The 27,692-nt window shown below is 41.5% G+C and overlaps 1 protein-coding gene across 2 annotated transcripts in view; it reads left to right on the top strand.

The window, feature by feature from the left end:
• The window catches only part of PRICKLE2 (prickle planar cell polarity protein 2), a 352,914-nt gene that overhangs the window by 168,999 nt on the left and 156,223 nt on the right, over positions 1 to 27,692 (top strand). Inside the window, exon 1 of one of the 2 annotated variants that reach the window (XM_015130446.3) lies at positions 7,343 to 7,617. The exons of the other annotated variant lie outside the window; for it this stretch is intronic. The gene's annotated coding sequence lies outside the window, so the exon portion shown is untranslated. Of the gene's footprint in view, positions 1 to 7,342; positions 7,618 to 27,692 lie in introns of those variants that run through there. 2 annotated transcript variants of the gene reach the window in all.

The following is a 27,692-nucleotide window of genomic DNA, read 5'->3' as shown; positions in this document are numbered from 1 at the left end:
GAGGGATGGTTTTAAGTTTTGGGGTTGTGTCTGTTTTTGTTTTCCACTTTTTATATTTGCATACAATAAAATTAATTCTTAGGTTTATACTTGCATGAGTTTTTGCAAATGCATATAGTAATATACAGTATGCTTAGAGTAATACACTGTCATATAACCATTCCTACACTCAGAATACAAGTCAGTTCTATCACCTTCCAAGATTTTCTCATGCTACCTGTGTGTTTATAGAAATTTCTGCACCCCCCCCGCCCCAGTGCATTTTAAATTCTCAACTATCCTCACCTCCCATCCCCAACTCTTGGCAACTACTGATCTGCTTTCTGTTTCTATAATTGTGCCTTTTCTGGAATGTCACATAGTGCAGTCATATAGTATATAGCCATTTCAGTCTATCTCATTTCACATAGAATAATATATTTGAAATTCATCTATCTTATTGCATCTATTCATTTGCTTTTTTTTTTTTTTTTTTTTTTCTTTTTTGAGACAGAGTCTCACTCTGTCTGTCGCCCAGGCTGGAATGCAATGGCGAGATCTCAGCCCTCTGCAAACTCCACCTCCCAGGTTCAAGCGATTGTTTTGCTTCAGCCTCCTGAGTAGCTGGGATTACAAACACGTACCACCACGCCTGGCTAATTTTTTTGCATTTTTAGTAGAGACGGTGTTTTGTCATGTTGGCCAAGCTGGTCTCAAACTCCTTACCTTAGGTGGTCCGCCTGTCTTGGCCTCCCAAAGTGTTGGGATTGCTGGCGTGAGCCACCACGCCCAGCTTTATTCATTTCCTTCTAACTGCTGAGTACTATTTCATTGTGTGGATGTATCACAATTTATTTATTCATCATAAATAATATAATGTATATTCAATATGACAAATGACAAACATGGTACTTAGTGAAAGCAGATTAACAGATACACTGAAGGTGATATGTCAATGACTGAATTTTGGAGGGGATAAAAACTGGTCTAACAAATGTATGTATTACAGAGTTGTTTGAGTAGGCCATCTTTTAATTTCTTATCCATACCTTCATCAGTGCATTTAATTGAAATATAAATATGGTTCCGGTTGTCTTAAGTCAGAAAATACCTTTTGGCTTTTTTTTTTTTTTTTTTTTTGAGACAGAGTCTCACTCTGTTGCCCGGGCTGGAGTGCAGTGGCATGATCTCGACTCACCGCAACCTCTGCCTCCTGGGTTCAAGCGATTCTCCTGCCTCAGCCTCCTGAGTAGTTGGGATTACAGGCGCCCACCACCACACCCAGCTAATTTTTTGTGTTTTTAGTAGAGACAGGGTTTCACCCTGTTGGCCAGGCTGTTCTCAAACTCCTGACCTCGTGATTCACCCCCCTCAGCCTCACAAAGTGCTGGGATTACAGGCGTGAGCCACTGCGTCCAACCTTGGTTCTTAAAGTAACCCAGGATCTCCAGAGCATCCTTTTCATAATCTCCTCACTTATTTTCATTCATTCCCTCCTTCCTTGCTTCATTCCTTCTCCTCTTCCTTCCTAGCCTCCTTCTCACTCTCTCCTATCTATTCCCCCTAATATTTTACTGGAGTTTATATAACTGAATTAATTAGACCTATTTCTCAAGGAGTTGGTTTTCCAGAAAATTCACTTTGCAGTTGGCATGACAGAAGAGCTGGCATATTAATCAAATGCTACAATTTGTTCTTTGTATCTGAATGAGGCTGAGGTTGGACTTACTGCTTATCTGTTGTCCGTTTGTACCATTCTGTCCTTTGCAGCCAAGGAGACTGGATTGGATTCTTTGTGATTGGACTGGGTGATGGTTGTAAGTGTTAATAGATTGGGCAGAGACCTACTGAATGGGCACAAACCCTATCTCCTTAGTTACTGTTACAGAGTACCCAGGATATAAAGTGTCTGCATGAAAATAAATAAGAGCTTTTCTTTTCCTTTGTTTGACTGATGATATCTATACCATTTAATAGAATAAAATGATAAAAAACCTTTGTCCTTTCTTAAATAACATGTTAATTGCTGTTTTATGCATTTATTCATTTTGTGTTTCTGAAATATATTCAGTTTATAGACATTTCTATCCCTCAATGCATTTTAAATTCTCAAGCATCCTCAAATTATGTATATTTAATATAATCTTGTATATGTGGAGGGGGATACACTTTGTAGCTAATGGGGAGATCAAAGTTACTAGCTTTCTCCATTTAGTCAGCTTGTTGCAGAATACAAAGGCTGCTCAAGGATTTGAGTTCATATCTTAAAAGCTCATCAGAAATATTCTAAGCTATAGATTTTTTTCTCTCTCAGCAACATTTCAGATATGGAGGTTCTCCTCGGTTGCCCTTGCTAGTGTTGCTGAATTTAAATGCCACAGGAAAAAAAGATCTGTTCTGTTTTTTCATCTGTGGAATGAGGGGGTTGGACTAGATGGAAGATGTCAAATTTGTAGCATTAGTGCTGTCACTCCTTATCCATCCACATGACAGACATCACTAACCAATCATAGCGTGCTTTCCTGCCAACACAGCATGACTTCTTGTCAAGTCAGAACTCCAGGAAGCCACTACTAATCAACTGATGCTAGCCCAAGACGTGAGATCTATTTCCATTGTGAAACAAGTGGTGTTTACTCCCAGGAGTATACTCAAGATGGTTACAAAAGTTAGGTACTCATTGGACAGTAGAAGGAAGAATGTCAGAGTGCTTTGTTTCAAGTAAAGAAGATCTCAAATTACTACATTTTATGCTCCTGAAGTCAGGGATTGTGTTTTAGTCTTGTTTTTCCATGTATACCAGCCTACGTGGTTAAACTATATCTCATAGTAGATACTATATAAATGTTTGTTAAGTAGTGCACGAAGGAATTAATGGAAGAGCATGTCCTTGCTCAATTCTTTTCTCTCTAAAACTTTACGGTTCAGTGCTTCTTCCAAAGGGCAGGCACAACCTTTGCCATGACTGAATTTCATTCCCTTTAGTTCAAGCCATTCCTCCAGGTTGGCTAGATAGCTTTGTGTTCTTCTCCACCAAGCATTGGCACAGCCCAGCAATGACTGGCTGGACTTTCCAAGTTTCCTCTCCATCTATTATCCCCATCATTCACAAACCTATTGAGTAATGCTGAGGAGGGTTCATTTAATCCTTCTCCTGCTTGATCCTGAATTCTTTCAACTTGATGTGTAATTGGGAATCTGAAGGTTTAATGATATGAACAAGAATTTTGTCACAGATTCAAGCTTTAACACTGGAGATAATCATTTATTTGATACTTACCATAGGTAGCCCTTATTAGTTGTAGTTTGGGAAGTAGGTTTGAAATTCTTTTATGGAAAAGACCAGGTCTGATAACTCTGTATTTTGATGATGACATGTCTTTCATATGGTAGATACTCAGTAAACAATTTCTATTTCTCAGGGTAGTTTCATGAAAGTAGACTGACGTCTCTGTCTTTAACTGTTAGAAGAGGATCATCTTTGAAAACAGAAGGGTTTGTTTTTTTTTTTTCTACTCAGGCACTGGATTTTATCTAATCATAATATTGGATACCTATTTAGTAGAAATTAATTATGGGCTAAACACTCTGCTACATGCTTAATATATATTCTCCAAACAGCCCCAAGACTAGTGATAAGATTCCATTACAGATGAGATAAATGAAGCTTGGAGAAGTTACACAACCTTACCAAAGTTACAAGATAACAAGTGGCAGTACTGAGGTTTAAAGGCAGGTCTGATTCTAATCTTTTCCCCTAAAGATACCAGGTCCCTCATGGCAGATGTGACTTACTGCAAGAAGCCTTCCCTGAGCCACCACCTCTCCCTGCAATGCTAGTTGAGACATTCTTCCTCTGAGTTTCCATAGCAGTTTGTATTCCCTTATTATGATGTTCTCCGTTGCGTGATAGCTGCTTCTACCACCAGAGTAAGATCCCTGAGGGCAGGGACTTGGGGCTTTTTGTTTTGTTTTGTTTTCTGTTGTTTGCTGCTTTTGTTTGGTGGCTGAATAAATGCATCTTTCCCAGGAGATCTCTGCCACTTTGCCCTGGGCACCTGGACACCATAGAAAATATACAGCTAAGTCTTCAAGAACGTGCTATTGTTTTGTATTCCTTATATTTGGGGATGAAAAATTCAAGAAAATAGAGTCCAACTTCAAATGTGGGATGGCAGAAGTTGCCTCTCTTCTGGATTACAAAGTGCCATCTGCTACTTACTGCTGTCAAAGAATTATCACAGTGCTTTATTTTTCCCCACTTCTGTTTTTTATTAACTGTTGTTTTTTGAATAATTAATACTTGCAAGTGTTCTGTGTTTATCCTGGTTGAGATGGCTTGTGCTTCTTGAATGGGAGGATTCATGATGTTTAAAAATTTCAGAAAATTCTCAGCCATTATATCTTCAGTTATCGGCTCTTCCTGATTTCTCTGGTCTCTTCCTATGGGAGTCCTATTACACGTATGTTGGGCCTTCTCATTCTATTCTCCATATCTCTTTATCTCTCAGATATTTTTCAACTCTTTATCCTTTTGTTCTTTATTTGTGTAGTGTCATGAGATCTACATTTCTCTCTTAGTAGTGTCTATTTAACCTATCCATTGAGTTTTTAATTTTAATGGATCTATGGAGAGGAATAGTCATCATGTCTTGTTCTTTTTTAGGGTTTCAATTCTAGCTTCAGTGTTTTAAATCCTTATAAACTTATTCCATGTTCCTTTTCAGAATTTCAGTTGTTTTATGACCTGTAATTCTTGAGCCTCTTATTCTTTTATTCATTGACTTGTAACATCATTTTCTTGGATGTTGTATAATTTACTGTTGGGATCTCATGCTTGTGGGATTGGTTGTAGCATGGGTTGTAGAAGTGGCCAGAGAAACCTTCATTTGTTTCTATAAGGCATTCCTGGCATGTCACAAACAGGACTAATTTTAATATTAATTTTTTTAGTCAAAGCTTCCTGATTTTGACTTTTGTTATTCCTAGAATCTCAAGAAAGACACAGGCCTAGGATTTCTCATTCTCAGCTAAAACATTTCCCTCTCACCCAGAATACAGGTAGAGACAGACAAGTTTTGCCTAACTGGTTGCCAATTTTTCCAATCTATTTGTTCACTGAAGGTGCAGCCCTCAGTGAATATTCTTGGCTTTCTACAAAGGTCTTGTAACAGCTTCCTGCTTCTCTTTGTCCCAAGACCCAGTCTGTCTCCTATGTGGGCATTACAATCCTAGCCCCTAGGGACCCCAGACAACCCTTTTGTCTGCCACCAACCGCTCTTCCCTCTCTCTCATAGCCGCAGCATAACTTTGCATGCTTCTTACTCTTGTTTTTAATTACCTGTTTATTTCTTGGTATTTTCCTGTTTTTTGTTTGTTTGTTTTGTTTGTTTGTTTTTTAAATAACATCTCATGCTGTCACCCAGGTTGAAGTACATTGGTGCTATCATGACTCAATGCGGCCCTGAATTCCTGGGTTAAACCAACCACCTCAGTCTCCCAAGTAGCTAGGACTACAGGTGCACACCACTGCACCCAGTTAATTTTTTATCTTGTGTAGAGATGGTGTCTTGCTATGTTGCCAAGGCTGATATTGAACTCATGGCCTCAAGTGATCCTCCTGGTGTGGCTTCCCAAAGTGTTGGGATTACAGGCGTAAGCCATAGTGCCCAGCCTTCCTTTCTTTATTGTGAGTCAGCTAGGCATTAAAAATAATTTGTGTTATATTTTATCTAGCATGTCTAGGTATTTGAAGGGTTGGAGTTTTCAGGTGGTCATCATATGTCATTTTTCCAGAACCAGGACCTTAGTACAAGCTCATGGTAAAAGGTTCAAATAATATACAAGGACATATGATGAAACATTAGTGTCCTTATCCTCTTAGATCTGCCTAGACCTCAAATCACCTTGTCTGTAATAATAACCTTTACAATTTTCTTAGGCGTAGTTCTGGAAGTACTTTTTGCATATACAGCATATGTATGTGCACATAATACATGAAGATGTTTTGTGCAAGCAGAAATATGTTTTACTATCTGCACTGTACTTAGCAATGGAGCTCAGTGCTTATTGATGCACTTAGTTCTCCTTCTTCTTTCTCATGACTGTATAGTATTCTATTATATGGATGTATCATAATTTACTAACCTTGTCCCCTATTATTGGATAATTATGTTTTCAGTTACTTTGATATTATAAACTATCCTACAATAAACATTCTTTTACATATGTCTTTGCTTGTTTATCATTTAGCATAATTCACTTTGTCTATTTCCTTCTCTCCCCTTCTCCCCCCGCCACAACTGTGGGTTCCTTGTGGTCAATGACTTTATCTTTCATTGATGATCCTAGTACCTGGCATGGGGCCTGGCATTGAGTTGGCACTTAATTCACGTTTGTTTCATTAATAACTGTGCTCACTACAAAGTCAAATCAACAGTCAGACTCAGTTCAAATTTCCAGCAAATGTATTTTAATTGCAGTAATAACAACAGCTATTGACTATTCAGTTGTCTGGGGTTACTGACTGAGCATCTCCTCTAGACTAAACATGAGCTCATGTAATCTTTACCACAACACTATGGATGGTAAATTTCGTGATCATGCTTTAGAGACAAGGAAACTAAAATGCAGGAAACTACCTGTAAGAGGCAGAGTCCATATATGAACACAGTTTTGTGTGAAATTAATGCCTGACCTTTTGACTACTCTCTTAATTAACAATTGTACTGACCAACGTGGGACATATTTCCATTGTTCATTCTTTCGTGTATTCATTCATTCAATCAATCAACAAACGTTTACTGAGAGCTCACCACGTTCCCGTAGGGAGTGATATGTCTTGATAAAAACATCCCTACCTTGGTAGAATTTACAATGTAAAGGGAGTGACAGATTAAGCAAAAAAGTGAAAATGTGATGAGTGGCTGAAAAGAGACATAAGCAAAGGCTTTAGGAGCACCAAGAGCAGAGAGCCACGAAGGCCTCCAGTGTCTATGATAAACTGGATGAGCCTTGAAGGACTGCAGTGGGTTGGGGAGGACCACAAGAGGGGTGAAGCCTAGGAGTCCAGCATGCCCCCTGTTCCTTGTGTGCGCGGCACAGTCTAATCTTTCTCTTCCAGCCACTGCCAGCTCTCAGGACCTCTGGTCTGAGGGCCAGAGAGCCTGTGTCCTTCTGCTTTTGAAAGGTGGCTCAGCACTCCATTAGCCCTTTCTAATTTTAAAGTAGTAGCTCCCTTGATTGAAATCTCAATTTGGGAACAGGCCTAGGATTGGCCTGTGGCTCGAGATTTTCACCAATAAGCGGAGTGGGAGGTGGGGAGGCGTCCCTTTAAGCAGCCGGGAGGCAGCCCAGAGAGCTTGGAGCTCCTCTCCCCAGGACCTGAGCGATTTTCCTGGATCCGGAGCTGCGCACAGAGCAGCTGCCGCCCCGGGAATGTTACCCCCCTTGTGCGGAGCCCCTGCAGGGCCCCCTCCGGCTCTGGGCAGTTGGCTGCCGACGCCCCGCTGGGTTCCTTAGCTGCAGCCGCTACCCCTGCCCCTGCCCGTGGGTCTCCAACCCCCGTTCCCCGCCTCCCCCCAGTTTCCCGGGCCGGCGGAGGCGCCGCAGCGTCGGAGCAATGCAAGGCTAAGCCGGGTAAGTGGCCCCCCCATAGCTGGGGAGCACGGAGCGGGGCGCAGGGACATGTTTGCTCTTGGTTTCAGGAGCTCCCCTGAAAAAGGGGCCTTGCAGCTGGAAACTGAGCTCTGGGAGAGATGCGCTTTGCCACCCAGATGCTGGGAAGTCAGGAGCCCCGCGGTGGGGACCTGGTGAACTGAGGGTCTGAGTGTCATCCACCTTTCGTGCAGCCACTGTATTAACCAACAATGGTAATCATAATATCACGAGGGGATGGTGGTGTTATTGTATTAGTACTACTTAAAGGGGAACATGAAAACATCCCTGGACTTGCTTTTTAAATATCCTTTATTGCCTTAGAATTCATTTTTCCCTAAATATTTCAAAGGTATTTACTGTTAATGACCTAGTTATTTTCTATTCAAAATATTTCTTAACATCTCCAGGAAGATCTACTTTAAAACGTGACTTACTTCTTCCCACATACCTTTATATTTTGAGCTTATATCCCCGAAAAGAGAAAAGTTGTTTATTTTCCCAGAACTTTAAAAATTCATTTCTTTGCTTCTTGGTGGACTTCGGTAATGAAGCAACTCTGGATTTGTTAATATGTTCTTTCTAAATTGGGGTAGGCAGACAGGGCCCCTCTCCTGGCCCTTTCTAGCTCTACATGGGGGAGTGTATAATTTGGAGATGAGAGAGTTAATTCTTACTCTCCAAGTTACCAAATGCACCCTCTTAGATGCTGCAAGAGTCAGGACTTGGTGAAGGCTGGGATTACAAATCTGGGGTTCCTGGGCAGCCATGCCCTGGGAAATTTTAAAACCAAAATAATCAGGAAAGATTGTGGGTAGGTGCTGGGTAAGATTTAAAAGATGCAGTTTTAGCTCCCCCCACCCATCTGTTCACTTGTGTGTACCTAAGCAAGAGGTTGAGAATCGAATGCAGAGGGTCAGAGTTTACTTTTTTTTTTTTTTTTAAGATGAGGCAGCTGGAAGACATGCCTTCCAAAATTGGAGCAGAGTCTGATGTGTGGATTGCCAAATTCCATTTCCGCCCATATTAAATTATTTTGGCTTCTAGAAGCCCTTATTTTGCTGGGCTGGCCTTTATTTGCAGTTGTTTAGGTGGTGTGAATCATTTGTATACTTTGAGTTCCCTGCTTTCTGTATACAAATGTTTTTATCTGTGCAGCTAGTTGAGTAATTAGAGACATGGACATGGCCCTGTCTGTACAGACAGAACAAATACCACTTGGGGAAGATCTGGGCCTTTCCTTTTCAAATCATCAATTGCCACATCTTCCCAGCCTGTTGGGCAATTCAGATAAAGGTGTCAAGTGAGCTGGGCAGTGAAGAATTTATATGTGCAGCTAATTCTGCTCATCCTACAATAAAGCATCTTCCCATGGGGCCAAAAAGTGGGGGTTAGGGAGGCATATAAAAATGATCCTGTGTTCTTAGTCACTGATTACCCAGCTCTCCCTGGATTTCTGAGAACCTGCCAGGAGAAACTGTTGACTGGATGGAAGTTTCAAGAAATGCAGAACAGAAATCAGGACAAGCCCTCCTTGAGCAACTTTTATTTCTGTTTGGAGGAAAGGAACACTTTGTTAGAATAACAAATCGTGGCTGCTTTTCAAGACCAGAAAACGGTTCTTGTTCTGAAGGCAGGTTCGTTTTAAGAGTGTGAATCATTTGGTTTAGCTTTTTTTTTTTTTTTTTTTTTTTTTTTTTCTGCGGTGGAGGCTTGGAGATGATTAAACGTCCTGTCTGCAGGAAATTACCAGGAGATTTGAGTATTTTCCTGAATCAGCCTCAGATGGTACACAGCTTTGGGTGTAATACAAGAAAGCTCTGTTACAAGGCAGTCTTTCCTCAGTGATACCCTCAATCTCACACAGGCTTTCAAGCCTCTCCATCAGCAAGCCTTTTATTTTTTATTTTTGGGGTTGTACTTCCATTTAAGAAACTGAAATAACTCTCTCATTCCCTCTGCGAGCTTAAGATGGAACTTATTTTTGAGACAGTTTTATCGAGCCCACTTCCCCACTGGCCTCCTCCCACTTAGCTTCAACAGGAAAAACTCTTGGCTCCTTTTCCCAAGACTTCTTTTAAGCCAGAATTGTTATCCTTAGGGACACAGATGTCTTGAGGAATGAGAGAGATGCAAAGGTTTGAACTAGCACTCACCAATTTGGTGGTGACATTTATGGTCTTTGTAGAGCTGTTTGCAGAGCAGGCTAAGCGGTTCTGTGTGGGGTTTGCCCTGAAGTGAATCAACAGTACAGAAAATGGGCAATGAAAAGATGGTAAGGGGCGACTGAGGGACACGCGTACTGCTTTGTGTAGTTGTGTATGCAGAGATCTGTGGGTTTTTAAAAATAATTTAGAAAACCAAATCTCAGAGATGCTGTGCTCCTGAAGCTATTTTTCTTAATCTTTCCTGAAAAGTACTCGGTCACATTAAGCACTTCCTCTAACTATCATAAAATAGGAGAGCGCTGGGTGAATATAAACTCGGTGTGATATTCTGATGTCAATGAGAGGAAGCAGAGGGAATAATTTTTTTTTAGCTACTAAAACACAGAATGGTAATCCTAGTTGAATATAATGAGACTTTATGGAAATTGTATTGAGGGTTTAAATATGATGTTCCAAAAAAGTTTCTTTGATATTTTTTATTTTCTCAAAATCTGAATGGCGAGGGATTCTTTTCTGGGATACTTAGTATTTGATTACCATTCCGGTTTTTGGGTTTTGTTTTTTTGTTTTTTTGGTTTTTTTTGCTTTTTGCTTTGTTTTGTTTTGTTGGTAATGTTTTTTCATATCCTGCTTCTCTGTGTGACCAGCAAAGGAAGGCTCATTTTTGCGAAGATTGTAATCTGGATAACTTCCAGAAGAATGGAAGATGTAGGGGTAGCAAAGGGAACAGACGCAGGTACTGTGGGACTCAATGTCTGGGAAAACTCATGAATGATCTCCCTGTAAGATTAGCCCAGAGGCCTTTGAGAATTGCTTCACATTTGACTTTTAACAGCCAGCCTGTGTAGAGAAATCATTATACCTATCACTAGAGTCTCCCTCTTCACAAAGCACCTTCCCAGGCAAGATGGCCAATCCACAGGGAGTGTGTACATGACATTGCTTTTATTACATCTTTCAAAGTTTGCTTCATTCTACTTTTTGTTTAAAACAACTACTACTTGATCTCTTGGGAACATTTGCAAAAGGTTACTCTGCATTCACCCAGGCTGCTGTAATTAGTCACTGGCTTTATTTTATATTTTCTGATGATTGAGGCTTTGTTCAGGCTTCTGGGGATAAGCAAACATCTGTTGAGTTGGATGTTAGATAAATTCTAATTTTGAACACTAAGTTGTCCAGGCTGGAGAAGAGGTCTCATCTTGGCATATTATAAATGATAACAGCAATAAACAGAATGATGCCTGTTAACTTACTGAGCTTTTGCCAAGCACAGACTTAATGTCTTACCAATCTTTCTCAGATTTTACAGTACATGGGGATATCCTTCAGAGAGTCTATTTCATAGGTCTGCAGTATGACCTAAGAAATATCCAAGTGGAACCCTGGACTTTATCTTGAGAAGCACTTTGCTGTTTGTTCTTTATTATTGAAAAATCCTTACAACAGCCCTATGAGGGTTGGTGCCATTAGCTAGCCTATCTCACAGATGAGGAAGGATAAGCTCAAAGAGGTTCGGTAACTCCCCTGAGACACAAGGCTACCAAGTGGCCATGCGGGGTACCTGGACCTACAACTGTCTAATTCCAAGCATCTACCTGGGATGCTTCTTAAATGCAGTCCGTGCTCTCAAGTATTTGCTCTTGGTGGATTGTTGGGAGGTGGGGGGCGGTGGGTGGTCTTCTCTTTATAATTTGTACCCAGTAACCACCCTGCTGCCACTCTGCCAAAGACTGCTTCTCTAGGATGCTGGCATTTTGTAGACAGCAGTCCATGAGGTCCCCATTTAGACAATCCACCGTGATGGAATTGAGGGAGACCAGATGGGGCGGAGGCCCTCGTGGCAACAACTTGAGGAGTGTCCAGCTGATTTGTCTTGGGTTCTCTAAGTTCTGAACCAAGATGACCCACGATAAGACTGATTGACTGTGAAGTGCTTTTAATTCCCCCAGCTTTTGGAATTCTTAAGACAGTTCTGTTTCCATCAAGGGCCCTTTCCACCTGGATGTAGGTGCCACTTTCTTTCCTCCAATCCATAATGCCTCCCACAGGATCCTTTCACAAGACCTCACCCTACACAGCCCAAGAAAGTTGAAGCCATTTCCTAGTGCTCATAGCCTGAGCTCACTTGCAGCCCTTCCTCCATTCTCTGTATGTCCCCCCACTCTGAGTGTAATCCTGTGGAAAGTGAACTCAAAGGGAATATTGTAAAGAGGAGAGGCAGAGACTGAACGAAGCCTCATTTAAGCTTCTTGCCTGATTCTCCCTTGGCCTGACCTGATTTCTCTTACTCTTTGGGGCACATGGACCAGGAATGATTTTTCTTGCTTAATTGCTGCAGGATTGTGGATACAGGACAGACCACTTAACCTCATGAGCTTCAGCTTCATTATCTGTAAAATGGTATGTTCATGTCGACCCTTTCTCCTTCGGGTACAAGTGATGTAATGTCCAAGAAGGCGCTTTGGACTTTGTTTAAACACATTTTGAAAACTTGCTCATGTTGCCTTCTAGCAGTGGTTCTCTTACTGTGATCTTGGGAACACCTGTTTGGTGAATTGCTCTTCTAAAACAGAAAACAAAAAAAAGGTACCGTGTGTGTGGAACCATGTGTGTGAGATGATATGTAAAATACCATCCTTCTTGAGCAATTGCAATTCAAAGGCTATGAGAAGGCCTGGAGTAGAGAAACCTGTTTAGCCTTGATATTGCATGTACTGTGCTAATGTGACCCTGGAACCACCTTGCAGCCTCACCTCTTAATGTGCCACAGAACACACTTGGGGAAAATTGTTAAACATTAAAATGGTGGCTCCACCACTTATTAGCAATGTGACAAGTCATTTACCTCTCTGAACCTCAGTTTCCTTGTCTGTAAGATGGAAATAATTGGGACATCTACCCTACAGAGTTTTAGGGAGGGTTAAATATGTTAAGAGATGTGAAGGTCGCCCTCTGCCTGTCAGCAGGGTTTGTCCCAGTGGATCATTTCCTCCTTTTGCTTCGTTCTATAACTTTCTGTCTCCTTCTTGCTTTATCTTCCTCCTACCTCCCAATTTCCTCTGCTGCTCTTTCTCCTCTTCTAATTTTTTATTTTTTATGTCAGCCGTTCCTGCCTCCTTCCTGCTTGCTCATGTCTTTTTCATCTTTATTGCTCCCTTTTTGATGCCATCCAGCCAGTGGCTTCATGTTACACTGTACTCTTGACTAGTGAAGTCACATTTCCAGCCTGGACCTCTCTCCTGAGCTCCAGACTCAGATACACATCTCATCTCAGCATCTTCATTAGATGTCCAATCGGCTTCTCAGACTTGCTGTGTCAAAACACAGCGCCACCTTTTTTCCTTTCCTCAAGCCTTTACTGTGTCAACAAATGGTACCTCCAGCTACCAGTTGCTTGAGCTAAAAACTCTTTGGCACCTTTGATTTTTCTCTTTCTCTTTCTCTTACCCTCCCTTATCCGATCCAATGAGAATGAGTCTTTTCAGTTCTACTTCAAAAACATACCCCAAATTGTAGCAGGTGAGGGTGAGAGGGAGGGAGGACTGACTAGAAAGGAGCTTGAGGTAACTTCCTGGGGTGCTGAAAATGTTTGATATCTTGATAGAGTGTGCGTTACATGGATATAGGCATTTTTCAAAATTGATGAGACTCTACATATAAGGTCAATGGATTTTGTTGTATGTAAATTATACTTCTATAAAAAATATGATAGAAAAGATATATATCTCAAACCTCCACAGTTCCAACTTTAGTCCATGCTGCCATCATTTTTCACCTTGATTACTTGACAACCTTTCCAAACACCTAGTGGTTCTGAAGCTTAAATCACATCATAACACGACCCTGTTTAACACCTTCAGACAGCTTCTCATTGCAATAAGGACAAAACCAAACACTTTACCATGACCTGTGAGACTCTCCCACCTTAGCAAGTTCTAGCCTGTGCCTACCTCTCAAGGGCATGTTCCTACCTGGCTACTAGCACCTGTGCTTCAGCCACAGGCCAGCCCTAGTTTCTGCCTACCTCTGGGCCTTTGTGCTTGCTGTTCTTTCTGCTTGGAATGTTCTGCCCCTAGATCTTTGCCTGGCTGGCAGCTTCTCATCATTGAGATCTTAGCTTAAATGTCCTTCTGTCAAGAGGACTTCCTACCTAGCCTCGCTCTATGACTACACTCCACAGCCCACATTTTTCTTGGCCACATTATCTTACCAACTTTTCTCCAAAGCACTTTTCAAGATCCAAAATATTTTATTTTCAGTATAACAAGCCTGCCCCTGTCCCTCCTTGTCCCTTAAAGACAAGGATTGCATCATTTAAATCCCATCTTCAGTGACAGTACCTTCCTTCTAGGAGGGCTCCCTAAATAAATTTTGACTGACTGATTAACTGGTACCTGGGCCAGTGTCTAACAAACACTGCAAGAAAATTGTTAGGAAATTAAAATTTTTTAAATTATTTTTATTACTCTCCTCCTTTCCTCATCTCCTTCTTCCTTCCTGGGGGATGTAGAGATTAATATGCTTCCCAACACTGTTAAGTCCATACACTTCACATTTCTGTGCCTTCTTTTTTATTAATTGTAAACCAGATCAATGATAGTTGCCCCTTGTGGAGGTTTATAAACCCCTTGGAGTGAGGTGTTATTTCAGCACTCAGTACAAATGAGGCATGAGTGTCTCATCACCTTTTAAAAATTGCAACCCCAGCTAATGTTGTTTTCTGAAGAACCCAAGCTTCTGAACTCTCCTGACTAGGAAGTCTGATCAGACAGACGCAGCTGTCCTGGGAATTGATTTGGCATCCAGAAGTTTTTAAAATCCACTACAACTCCCACAAATGGCTTTGGAACTCAGAAGGCAGTAAACATATATATTTTTTAATCTGTCAGAGTGAATCTTTCCCAGGGAACAAAGGTTGAACTGTATGTTTAGTGCCCCAAACTTGCTCTTCTCTCTGGGCCCGAAAGCCACAACCTCTTACTGAATGTTATTGGTGGAGTACTAATTTAAAAATCAGAGCAAAGGGTTGCATATTCTAAAAGTGGAGAAAAACATCAACAGATATTGGTGGGGAAGAGGATGTCCTTCCCCGGGCAAGAAGAGAATAACACAGGCATTTCTGAAAACCCACAAGCCATGGTTTATTTATTTGGACTGTTCATTGAGTTACTAAGACAGGAATAGTACAGAGGTTTTATTTGCCTGCAGCTCTGTTTAAAAAAAATTAAAGGGGCCTCTTCAGGGCTTAGGGAAATGGTGCTGTGATTGATTAGCAGTGTCTACCATGGACAAGAACTGTTGTTGTACATAAAGAATTAGAGAATGTTAGATTTGGAATGGACCATGGAGATTATCTGGTGCAACTGTTGCCCTCATAGCTACTGCACTGTGGTAGAGGCCTTTAGAAGGATAATCATGAGCTTCGCGAAGTGATAACTCTTAACTTTTCAGGCCTTTGTTCCCTCTTGGGTCCGGTCAGTGTGTTCAGTGTGGTGTACTGCAGGACTTCCTGAGAATGTGCCAGGGACAAGACAGTTCTGAGGCCGGTCAAGTTTGGAAAAGTCTATGGTACCATATCTCCTCGACGATTCATAAGGGACAATAAGCATGACATAGGGCCTGAGAAGTCCAATCATAAAGAAACCCACTTAACATTGTTTTCCAAACCTGGTGATTCTGGCGTGTTTTTCAAGGACACCTGTTGCCATTTTGTAGCACACTCTCTTTAGATGCTGCTGTGTTATGTTTAGGGAGAGTGTTCATTTCCTAGGGCTGCTGTACCAAATTACCACAATCTTGGTGGCTTAAAACCACAGAAATTTATTCTCTTACTGTTCTGGAAGCCAGAAGTTTGAAAGTCAGGGTGTTGGCTGTCTCTGGGAGAGAGTCTGTCCCGGCTTCTTGTGGCTGCCAACAATCCATCCTTGGCATTCCATGGTTACAGCCGCATCACTCCAGTATCTGCCTCCATCTTCACATTGCTTTCTCCTCTGTGCATGTGTCAAATTTCCCTCTGCCTCTCTAAGGATACTTGAGGTGACATCTAGGGCCCACTTGTATAATCCACATAATCTCTTCATTTCAAAATCCTCAATTTAATTACATCTACAAGGGCTTCTTCCTCAAATATGTTACGATTTTCAGGTTCTGGGGATTAGGACATGGACATGTCTTTGGGAGGCCATTTTGCAGCCTACCACGGAGGCATATTGACTCAAGCATTAGGAGACTTGGATCAAGTTCTCACTTAGCCACGAGCATGTTGGTCCCATGAAGAGGCAGAAGGGGTGTTTAAATCAGGAGTCAGGTCTATTTCCTCACCCCTCAGAACTTCAGTGTCCTCAGCCATTAAATGGGATATACCTGTATATTTCATAGGGGTATTATAAAGTTAAATGAGATAAAATTTGTGGTGTGCTTAGCACAAGTGAATATTGAGTAAATATTGGCTTATTGTTGTATGTTTTTACTACTGCTGTGTTGCTGCCACTGTTATCATGTTCCTTTTCTTTGAGTCTTATTGTCAAATGAAGTGATTACGGCTTACTCTGGCCCAGGAATAGTCAGGGATCCTTTCAAAATTAGCATACTGTGGGTTCCAGATCTCCCAGAGGCCATATTATATCTTCTAGATCTTTTCATGGAAGTATAATATATCCGTATAGGACAGTGAACATATTATAGGTGTTCAGCTCAATGAAATTTCATAAGCTAGATATACCAATGTTACCAGCACACAGAATCAAGAAATAAAATAGTACCAGTGTCCCACAAGCCCTTTTTGCACCCCTATTTAATTCTAACCACTCTCTTGATTTCTTTTTTCTTTCTTTTTTTTTTTTTTTTTTTTTTTGAGACAGAGTCTCGCTCTGTTGCCCAGGCTAGAGTGCAGTGGCATGATCTCGGCTCACTGCAAGCTCCGCCTCCTGGGTTCACACTATTCTCCTGCCTCAGCCTCCTGAGTAGCTGGGACTACAGGTGCCTGCCACCATGCCTGGCTAATTTTTTGTATTTTTTGTATTTTTTTTTTTAGTAGAGACGGGTTAGCCAGTATGATCACTGTGTTAGCCAGTATGATCTCGACCTCCTGACCTCATGATCCACCTGCCTCGGCCTCCCAAAGTGCTGGGATTACAGGCATGAGCCACTGCACCTGGCCTCTGATTTCTAACATCATAGATTTTTACCAGTTTTTATATCTTACATAAAGGGAATTATACAATATGTACTTTTATGTACCTGGCTTCTTTCACTCGACATTCTGTTTGTGAGATCTGATTATTTTCTTGTGTATGGTTGTAGATCCTTGATTTTAGTTGTTTTATAGGGTTCCATTGTTAAATAGATCAAAATGTATTCATTCAATTGTTGCTGGGAGTTTCCTTAGTTTCTGGTTAGAGACTGTTACAAAAAGTGCTGTTCTGGACATTCTAGTATATATCCTTTGGGAGTGCATGCAATGCTGGGACAAAATCCACAATACTTTCATCCAAGATGTCTTCCCACCCCCACCCGCTAATTGCTTGCTTGAGATGCTTTGCAACATGAGAGCTTCTTCTAACCAAGGGTATCTTAGTCTGTTTGGGCTGCTGTGAGAAAATACCATAAACTAGCTAGCTTATAAACCACAGATTTTTTTTTTTTTTTAATGTTCTGGAACTTGAAGGTCCAAGATCAAGTGCCTGCAGGTTCGGTGTTTGATGAGGGTTTGCTTTCTGGTTCATAGATGGTGCCTTCTTGCTGTGTCTTCACACAGTGGAAGGGAAGAGCTAGTACTTTGGGGTCTCTTTTTTAAGGGCACTAATCCCATTTATTAGGGCTCTGTCCTCATGACCTAATCACCTCCCAAAAGCCCCATCTTCTAATACTATCACTTTAGGGGTTAGGATTTAAACCTATGAATTTGAGGGAGAAGGATACAAGCATTCAAACCATGGCAAAGGACAATAGCTGATTAGTAGGAATGATTCTCATCCTCTGTCCCACCCACTGCCCTCCCAAGCCATTGGCCATGTCTACATTCTCTTGATGTGTTGAAATCTTTTGTGCCACCACGCTTTCCATAAGACTTTCCCCTTGGCTTGCCTTCCAGTGGGCTGGGACTGGATGTGGTAATTTTGAAGGAGTAAACACCCAACTAAAGACACAACTCCACCTTTCTGCATCCCACTCAGGGCCACTTCATTCATTTGCTCACACCTCCACTGCCAGTGCCAAGTCAGCCTTTTCTTCCCTGGCTGCCTTAAGGAGAGACATGATGGGCCACACATACCCCTTTTCTTCTCCCAACAGGCCTCCACTGAACTGGTCCTACACTCCCCTTTCATACTCCCAACCCCGGTATTTGGAACAGCCCAGACTGTCTTACAGATTAGAGCATGTCCAACTGAGGGTTGGGAACAGAAGGGTGGAGGGAGGAGTTGGCACAGACTAACAGAGTGATGTGAACATGAGCCATAAGCTTGGCACCATTGCCCAAAAAGGTTGGGAACCACTGGTTTAACTCAGCCAAATAATTTTTCTTCTATGGGGGAAGGCTGAAACTCATGCTTCAACTGCTCCTCATGATACATGTGTGAGAGACTTTTCCTGGATCCCAAATGAATGGGTGAAGCGTTACTATGATGTACTGAATGGTAGAATCATGTATGTGGCTTTGCCTAGGGTTCCATTAATTGGCACCAGGTTGGCAACTTACACATGTCAATTCTGGAATTATTGGGGAAATACCTGATGGATATTAGGCTCAGTTACCAAACCATTCCAGAAAAATGTAAATGAAATTAGACTCAGTGCCAAAAACCCCTTTATCATATCCATTTTGTCCCTTTGTGGTAGGTGGCCTTAAAAATGCATACATGACCGATGGGGTAGGGAGGGAGACATGGGAGACAGTGCATTCTAAGTGTCTTTGTTATGCTGTCATGTTTGTTTTTTCTTGCCTGATGACCAAGAAGTAGGAAAGAAGGTGGAGATGCTTGGGGTGAGGTTGACTCTGGAAATTTTTAATCTATTTAAGTCAACAAAGAGTTAAGCCATACTTTTCTATAGGATTATAATATCTCATAAAAATGAATAAATAGTTGAGTAACTTTGTGCCAGGCTCTTTTGGAGATTTAATTATAGTAGCAGGTGTCATTTATTGAGTATTTTCTTTATGATCGCAACATGTTGGAGACTTTTCTACATCATGGGTCAACAAACTTTTTCTGTGTAGAGCCAAATAGTAAATGTTTTAGGTTATGCAAGTCAAGAGGCGAAATCAAGACTAGTATGTAGGTACTCATATAATGAGAAAACAAATTTCCACAGATTTTTTTTGACAAAATTCAAAATATAATGATAATAATTGAGTATAACCTTTCTGAAATACAGGTTTCCTAATGAGAAGAATGGAATTCATTGTTGAGGAAGTGAGGTTTAGAGTTACTGTCTCCTATTACCAATTTGATTGCAAATATTTATCTATAAAAATCACTCTTAGCTCATGGGCCATATAGAAACAGGCTGTGGGGCTGGACTTGGCTTGCAGGTCACAGTTTTATTTACATTCTGGCTGAGCCTTATATGTAAGTAATGATCAAGTTGGACTGCACAAAACAGTGAAAACCTCCATGGTGGCATAAATGAGTCAAGTCTTTATTTGTCTCTCCTTAAGTTTAAAGGTGTCTGCCTAGGGCTAGTCCAGCAGCTTCACTATGTCACAGAGACCCAGCTTGCTTTTTTCCTGCCCTGCCAACCTCGGCATATGGCTCCCTTCCTCAGAGTCGCTCCATAGTTCAGCTGCTGCCACCATGTCTGCATTCCAGGCAGCAAGAAGAAAAAAAGCAGGGAAGCAGTATACAGATGCTTTCTTTTGAGGAGACTTCCCCTTGTCCCACCCAATGCTACTACCATCTCCTTGGCTAGAACTTTGACATATGACCACACATCTTTGCAAAAGAGGCTGAGAAATACAGTTGTTTACTCAAGTTGTGAGTGTGCTTAGATAAAAACTGGAATCCTGCTAGGAGGAAGAGGAGATGCTGAGATAAGTAACTAGAGTTCTCTGTCATATTCAACAAGGTAGAGAATGAGCGCTAGAGAGATTTCCATCTCCCCTGAGGCCTTATGGCAGCAGACTGGGATTTGAACTGAGGCCTGCTTAACTCCAAACTCTCCTCTTCCTCTCCCTGCATCTGCCCTCAAGCACTGTGAGGAGGTCCACATGCATCATGCTAGGAGTGAGGTGTGGGCTTGATTTGTATAAACACTTGCTGCCTCCAAAGATGCTCCCAAGGAACCTGTAAGGAAGGATGACAACATTCCCCTTTAGTGGAGGGTCCTGTAAAAGCTGGATCAGGGCACATGGCTGAGGTTGAAGCCTACATAGGGCCTCCTGATCACTCCTAAACATAAATGCAAATCTTGAGATTCTACCAAACTTTTTCTCTAGTCACATGGAACAAGAAGTAATGTCAGTGACTAGTAAGCTCAGGCATGCACACACAGCGTAAACTTGTCCATGGAGGGAAGACATGGGACATTGAATGAAAGCAGTAACTGGGCATGTGATCTTTTAAAGTGACCCTACTCACTACTATGGCTTGGAATTTGGCCAACATGGCTCACAGGTTTTTGTTTTTTTTTTTTTTTTTTTGTCCTAAATGGGAAGATGCGGGAAGTAGATAGGAGCTTTCAGGTTCCTTCAACATACATATGGGCATGTATGTATCTAGCTGTTAGGGAGAATATCTAAATGCTTGCTAGGTACTGAAACGTTTATCTCAGGTGACCTCACAACAGTCCTGTAGGGGCATCATCATTCCATTTTTAAAGATAAGTAAATATGGTGTTGAGAGGTTAAGTAACATGCCTAAGACTATACAACTGGTAAGGGTAAACCCAGGTAGTCGGACTCAAGTCTTCATTTTCAACTGTACTATTTCTGACTGTAATACTAAAGGCAATCTGTGAGAGAAAAGCTATGATAATCTTATCAACAAAACATGTAGGTTTACAACAGAAGGAATGATTAGTTTTGACTTGAGAGGAGGGATCAAGAAGGCTTCCAAGAGGTGATGACATTTGAGCTGGGCTCAAAGAATGACTAGGACTGCGTGGGCGGAAGAACACAAATCCATGAAGCGAAATTATTGTTGGTCAAATGTATAATATACTCTAACAATAAGTAGTCCTGGCCTGTTAGGAAGTGAGAAATAGATTGAGGGTTCCTGTCTTTTTGCTCACCTTCCAAATATCACCATCAGCATGAAAACAGCTGGTCTGTATTCCTGGGGCTGCTTCTCCTCTAGGTGTTTTCTTGTCTAGCTCCGTTTCAGTCTTGTCTGTCGCCTTGGGAGACGGGAGCAATACCTCTTGCCAGAAGCCTGAGTTGCACTGAGTTTTGATGGTCTGGTATTGAGCTGTTGGTTCCTCTTTCCACTGTATTCCTGACTTCAATTTGTCTAAACCTGGCTGTGTGTTAGTGTAAAGGAATCAAGCTCATAAATAAAATAGGAGGTGAAAGTAGGTTTTAGTAATGAAGCCCCGGCTTAATCGCATCCGCAAGCTAAGGAAAGAGCCATTAAATATTTATCAAATTGTTGCATTAACATTTTCACTGTGCTTGCTGTGGACATTAGAACTCTCTGGAGAATGCAGCTGTCTACCACCGAGCGAGAGGAAGGGAGTTGTGGCTATGCCGAAACATATACCTGTATTATGACAAACCTCCATCCGTCTGAAGGCCCCAAAGAGACTGCATTAGTAATCACCCATCTTGCAAGGAGACTTTGTTGAGGTTTCGGAGAGTGCAACAGTGCACAGGCGTTGATGGAGCTCCAGCAGGCGCCTCACCTTGAAACGCCTCTCATGACACTGGCCAGCGAATCTCATGCACATTCCACGGTACCCTTTGATTTTTTTCCAAGGTCACTGTTTCTTGAGAGCTTTGTTTATGATTAGTTTAACTGTGATAAACCGTGGTAAGAAGTAAGTCCTTGAATTTTTTCCCCTTCTTCTTAGTTTAAAGAATTCTTTAAATAGGGCTGTGTTTGCCTGGATGAGAGATTGCAGATTCCATCAGCAGATCCAGCACTTGTCTCATGGTTGCCTTCCAAATAAGGCATGTCGAAGGTATTCTACCAGCATAAGGTCTTGAGCCGGTCAAAGAACCAGTTATTATGCTTTAAAAAGCAATTCATCATCTAGAGTAGTGAACTTGGGTGTTATTTTTAGGCCAACCTTTTAATGTATGTGACATGCAAGAATAGGGTTTCTCATGTGAACTTCTTGAGGGTTCATGAGAGAGTAACTGGGGAAGTGGGTAGGGTGACCGGCAGAGGTGGGTGTCTGAACAGCTGTGTGGTGGTCCCATAATTTAGTACTTTTGAACAAGGACTCAGGAGTCAGACATCAGTTCCAGTTTTAGCTCTGCTACTTACCAGTTATATGATGTAGAATGGATCACTTAGACTACTGAAGTCTCAGCTTCTTCACCTATAAAATAGATTAAGTATGGTATCTACCTCAACAGATTGCCCTGAGAATGAAATGAGATAAAGCACATTAAAGTCATTAGTTTAATAGTTGGTACACAGCAATCACTTAATAAATGATAGCTGTTATTATTTCCAGAGCTTTTAATTTTAACCTAGGGCTTCTAGTCTTTAAGATTTTCTGTAAGGTCAGGTGGGAGGTGAATCTTATACAACCAAGTTATGGAAAATCAGAACTGGAAGGTACTCATAGATCGTCTAATCCAATGGTATGCAAATTATGACTCTCTGGCTGAATCCAGCCTGCATCCTGTTTTTGTCAACTTTTATTGGAACATATCCATGCCCATTTACTTTTGTCTTGTCTTCAGTTGTCACACTGCAAGGGCAGAGTTGAATAGTCATGACAGAGACTATATGGCCCACAAAGCCTAAAATATTTAGTCTGACCCTTAATAGGAGAAAGTTTGTTGACCCCTGATCTAATTCAGTGAGGTTTTACCCCTGAGGAAATCAAGATCCAGAGAAAGGAAATGACTTGCCAAAATACATAACTAAGTCTTTCACAAAAGGTTCCTAACTCCCATGCCTCTTCCCACCATCATGCATCCTGGGTCCTGGTTTAGTAGGGAAGGGTTATATGAAGCACAGGGGAAAGCTCATGCTGCTTGTGTGTTGAAAACCATGGCAAAAGTGCTATCAACCATAAAAAAACAATTTTGCCATGGAGAAAACCACTTTCTAGAGGTAAAGAATTGATGTTGGGATGTTGCTGGCTCATGCCCACCACTCTGTTACTGCATCTGCTGAGAGTTTCCAATTTTATGTTCAGTTTTCTCCAACAGTTCACCCAAGGGATGTAGAGGAGCTATGCTTCCAGCTGGCCCCTGTAGCATGTGGTTGACCTGAGTGGGCATAGTCAGTGGTGACCAAGTTTGAACTTTCCTGGGAGAAAGGAGAGTTGGTATAGGAGCCCTTATGTGGATGCAGGGTGATTTGAATAAACTTTTTTTACCTCAGAGTATCTAATCATGGTGATTGCCTCAAATTTTTCATTTTTAGTTTCCTATTTGAAGCACTTCATTTAATCTTCCCAACAGCCTTATCAGGTAGGAACCTATGGGTGTAGATTATGCCTATTACTTACTTTTTTTAGACCATGTTGGGTTGATTGAAATGCATTCTTAATCACTTTGCCATGTCTCCAGTGTGTTCCATTAAAATGTAAATTCACCCGTAGGAAGGTCTGACCAGATAGGCAGTAAATGATGTCTATGTGCAAAGTGGCAGAGACCCCCATCCTTAGGTGGTACATCAGAGCATTTATCTCCCATGTGCATTGATGTGTCCCCAAAGCCTAGAACAGAGCCTGGGATGTAGTAGGAGCTTAGTAAATATTTGTTGAGTATTTGATGAACCAGATTTCATGATGTGAAATGTTCTTAGCTTAAGTCACCAAATATAACTAGATTGCTCTGCAGCAAGGGAAAACCCAGTCTGGATGAAGGGGCCCAGATGCAGATTCAGAAATGGAAAACTTGAGACTTGCAAATCAAGATGAAAGGCACTGAATGAGAGACACCCAGGTGTGAGTTAGCTCCAGAATCTAATGTCTGTCCATGCTTCTCCCCTGCCCTGTATGCAAAATGAAGTCTCTGCTTCTTGACCATGTGAAGGGGAATCTCATGGCTGGCTCTCTCCCACCACACTGAAATTTCCCCTTTTCGGTCAAAGTTGGCTATATCAGGATTTGTCATCTTATGCATTCTGATTAGGTGTAACATGATTGCTTGGTGGGAACTTGGATTTCTTGCCCCACTGACAAAGAACCAGTAAGGAGCCTACTGTGGTGGGAGAGTGGGAGGGGGCGTGCAGAAATGGTGGCAGAGTGGGAACTGCCAGCTCCTGGTATTGTTTTTAACACTCAGATGCTCTCCTGATTCAAAGTGGACTGTGATCCTTTTGTGTTTGCCTGGAGCAGGTACTACCTGGAGCAGGGATGGTTTTGACTCATCTTTAAATGTTTCAAATTGCTAAGCCTTATACTGCTAAGCCTTATACTCATGGAAATGAAGATAACCAGCCTCCCTCAGACTGGGCACCACATATTGGATTGATTGATTCGTTCATTTAATCAAAATATCTTTATTGAGCACCTATTTGCATACCCACCATGTGCACAATAGAGACAAAGTCCCTGCCCTCATCTGATATGTCTAATGGGTAAAGATACACAACAAGGAAATATATAGTGTGTCAGATGGTGACTACTATGTTGCTCGGGATAGGCTGAGGGTGCTCCTGCAAAGAGAATGTCAGGGAGGGCCATACTGAGTTTAGAACTGGAGGAAGTGAGGTGTGCTAGTATTGGGGGAGTATCTCTGGCAAAGGGACCAGCACCTATATTAGCACAATGCAGGAAATGCCAGTGTATATAAGACCATGCTGATCTGGAAAAGGACTTGAGCTTTCACTCTGCTAGGAAGGGAAGCCCATGTCGGACTTCAGGCACTACAGTGATACAGTGGATAGATTAATCAGGCCTTTCTGGGTTGCAAGGTTCAACATCTCAAGTCAAACCAATATAAACCAAACTACAGAGTGCCATGATCTCATGAGTGAGGCTTTCTCACTCTTTTAATGTTCTTATCAATGCCCTCTTCACCAAAAACACCTACTGATTGGCCCTGCCTTGATAACATACACTCATAGACTAATCAGGGATGGGGGAAGAGTGTGGGATGCTCCACTTGTCAATTTGGGTTGTATGCCCACCCCCATGCTAGGTAAACCTGGCCTCTGCAACAGCCCAGTAGTTCCTAGCTGGTTTGAACTCCCCACTTGCCCAACTCCCCTAGACATTTGGTAATGTCTGGAGACATTTTTTATCATCACAATTTGAGAGATGAGGCCACTACTTGAACCTAATAGGTAAAAGTTAGAGATGCTGCTAAATATCCTATAACACACAAGACGGCCCCCTCCAACAAAGAATTATCCATGGAAAAAGTCAGGAATATTGAGGTTGAGAAAGCCAGATCTAACTCCATGAGGATATTGCTCCACAGGAGAGTGTGTGGTGCAGGCCTGATAACAGGCTGACTCTCATAGCCTTCCATGAAGCTTGCTGATTGGTGATGCTGTGGTTGAGAGGTAAGACCAGTGCTTGCTTTGGTGGTAAAGGGAAGGGAAGTGAATGTAAATGTGGCATTTGAAGTCCTAGGTTCAGTTCTACCTCTGCTCCACAAGAGTTTTCAGGCTTTGAGCAAGTCATTAAGCTTCTGTCAAACCATCTACCAAGTCTCTGGGAGGGTTGAATTAGAAATGCCGTTTGAAAGCAATATTGATACGCTACACAATGCATGTTCTCTATTAAGAAACGTATTATGTGCAGGGCACTATACTAGGCACTGTTTATTCCACAAAAGAGAGTCTCCACCTTGAGGAGCATTTATTATAGTCTGGGAGATAGGAACATACTTGAACTACAAGACGGCAAGTAGAAAAGTAGTTCTTAAAAGGTGGGAGGGATTCAGACCTAGATGACAGAACATTCTGGAAGTAGAACAGAACAGATGCCCAGTAGGGTTCAAGGAAAAGGGCTGTGGAGTCTTCACATCATTTATTTTGTTAACTTTCTTCCACTTGGGGTTGAGCAATGTGGCAACAAATGATTGGCTGTGTGGTTCACTCATTGGCGCATATTAATCTTTTGTACTGAGCCTCCATTTGACAAGACAATGACTCTTACTATCTTGCAAGTCTACGACAGTTACTGTAGCAGCTATCACCCACATTGGATTGTGATATGGTTTCTGTGTCCCCACTCAAATCTCATATCGAATTGTAATCCCCCCATGTTGGGGGCTTGGCGGGAGGTGATTGGATCATGGGGGCATGTATTCTTGCTGTTCTTGTGATAGTGAGTGAGTTCTCATGAGATATGATGGTTTAAAAGTGTGTGGCAGCTCCCCCTTCACTCTCTTTCTTTCCTCCTCTGCCATGGTAAGAGATGCTTGGTTCTCCTTCATCTACTATGGTTGTGAGTTTCCTGAGGCTTCCCAGTTATGCTTCCTGTTAAGCCTGCAGAACTATGAGTCAATTAAACCTCTTTTCTTCATAAATTACCCAGTCTCAGGTAGTTCTTTATAGCAATGTGAGAACAGACTAATACAGATTGTTAATGTATTTATTTTCCTTTATGTAATAGGAAAAGATTGTCAGAGTTTTAAAAGTAGTAAATACTAGTGAAAATAACTTAATAAATCAAAAGTATTTAAATCGCAGCCTTAAATTACAGCTTTGGGTAAGGAATTTTAAAAGAATTTCCCTTACGAGTTAAATTCTCAACTCATTTTCAGCTTCATTTCAGCCCATTACTAGCACAGGTAGTATGTTATCATGGTTTCTATAGAGTCTTGTATTATTTGATTTGGTTTCCAAAGAAAGTTCATTAGGATCAAAGATTTGCCACATTTTACAGTATGGAATGGGATGTGGACAGAAGTAATGTGGTTTTTTTTTTTTTTTTTTTTTTGGTGGGGGGGGGTTTGTTTGGTTTGGTTTGGTGTTGTTTAAATGGGTGATATCAAATGAAGAGACAAGGTTTTTCCAGCTGAGTTTGTCTTACTGGCTTCACCTCTTACTCCTTTGATGTGAATGGTGATTGATCTGTGGTTCAAGTCACCACCTTCTTGACAGCTAGAAAGGTTGACCTTTTTTGGTTTACGAGGTGGACTTTAATCGTTAGCCTCCAACTTACTGCATGTGTGGGTGTCCCGGCAGCTGCAGGTTGTTTACACATTAATTAACTCTCTGATCATTTCTCATTGGAAACTTATTGGGGAAAGGAGTCAATTTCCCTTTGGAGTTGACTAGCAAGTTTTTGGTTTTTTTGCGTAATTATTTGCCATTTACCCGTTATTAAATGCTTTCCTTGAAATGAATAAGGAGCATTGAAGAGGAGTTTAGATGAAACCATTTGCTGCCAAGACAGATCATTAGCAAGAAGTTAGTGAGAATGACTCACAAAAATTAACTAATGTTGAGTGAATTATTTCTAATATGCATTTATATTTTCATCTGGTGAGATAGTGGGCTGCCTTTTTAAAACTGAAATGTGTTCAACTTACTCCTGCAAAAATGTTCAGTGAGTAAAGTTTCAGTTACATAAGTTTTATAGCGGGTGGTTGGGTTTTAACGTTTTATGGATTGATGTGCCCAGCATGGGGAAGATGTTAGTTTTTCTGACCCATCTAAGGAATAAATGGCTGATTTCTTAGTTGGTAACAAGCTGGCAAAAACCAGTCTAGACCCAAAGTCACTTTGATCTCAAAATGACTTTTTACAACCACTTGTGTTTGAGGCCCATTAGAAAATGAAATTCCATCCTGTAACTCCTAATTAA

This window comes from Macaca mulatta, chromosome 2, assembly GCF_049350105.2.
Source record: "Macaca mulatta isolate MMU2019108-1 chromosome 2, T2T-MMU8v2.0, whole genome shotgun sequence".
NCBI classification, from domain to species: Eukaryota; Metazoa; Chordata; class Mammalia; order Primates; family Cercopithecidae; genus Macaca; species Macaca mulatta.
This window is presented reverse-complemented; position numbering and strand designations above follow the sequence as displayed.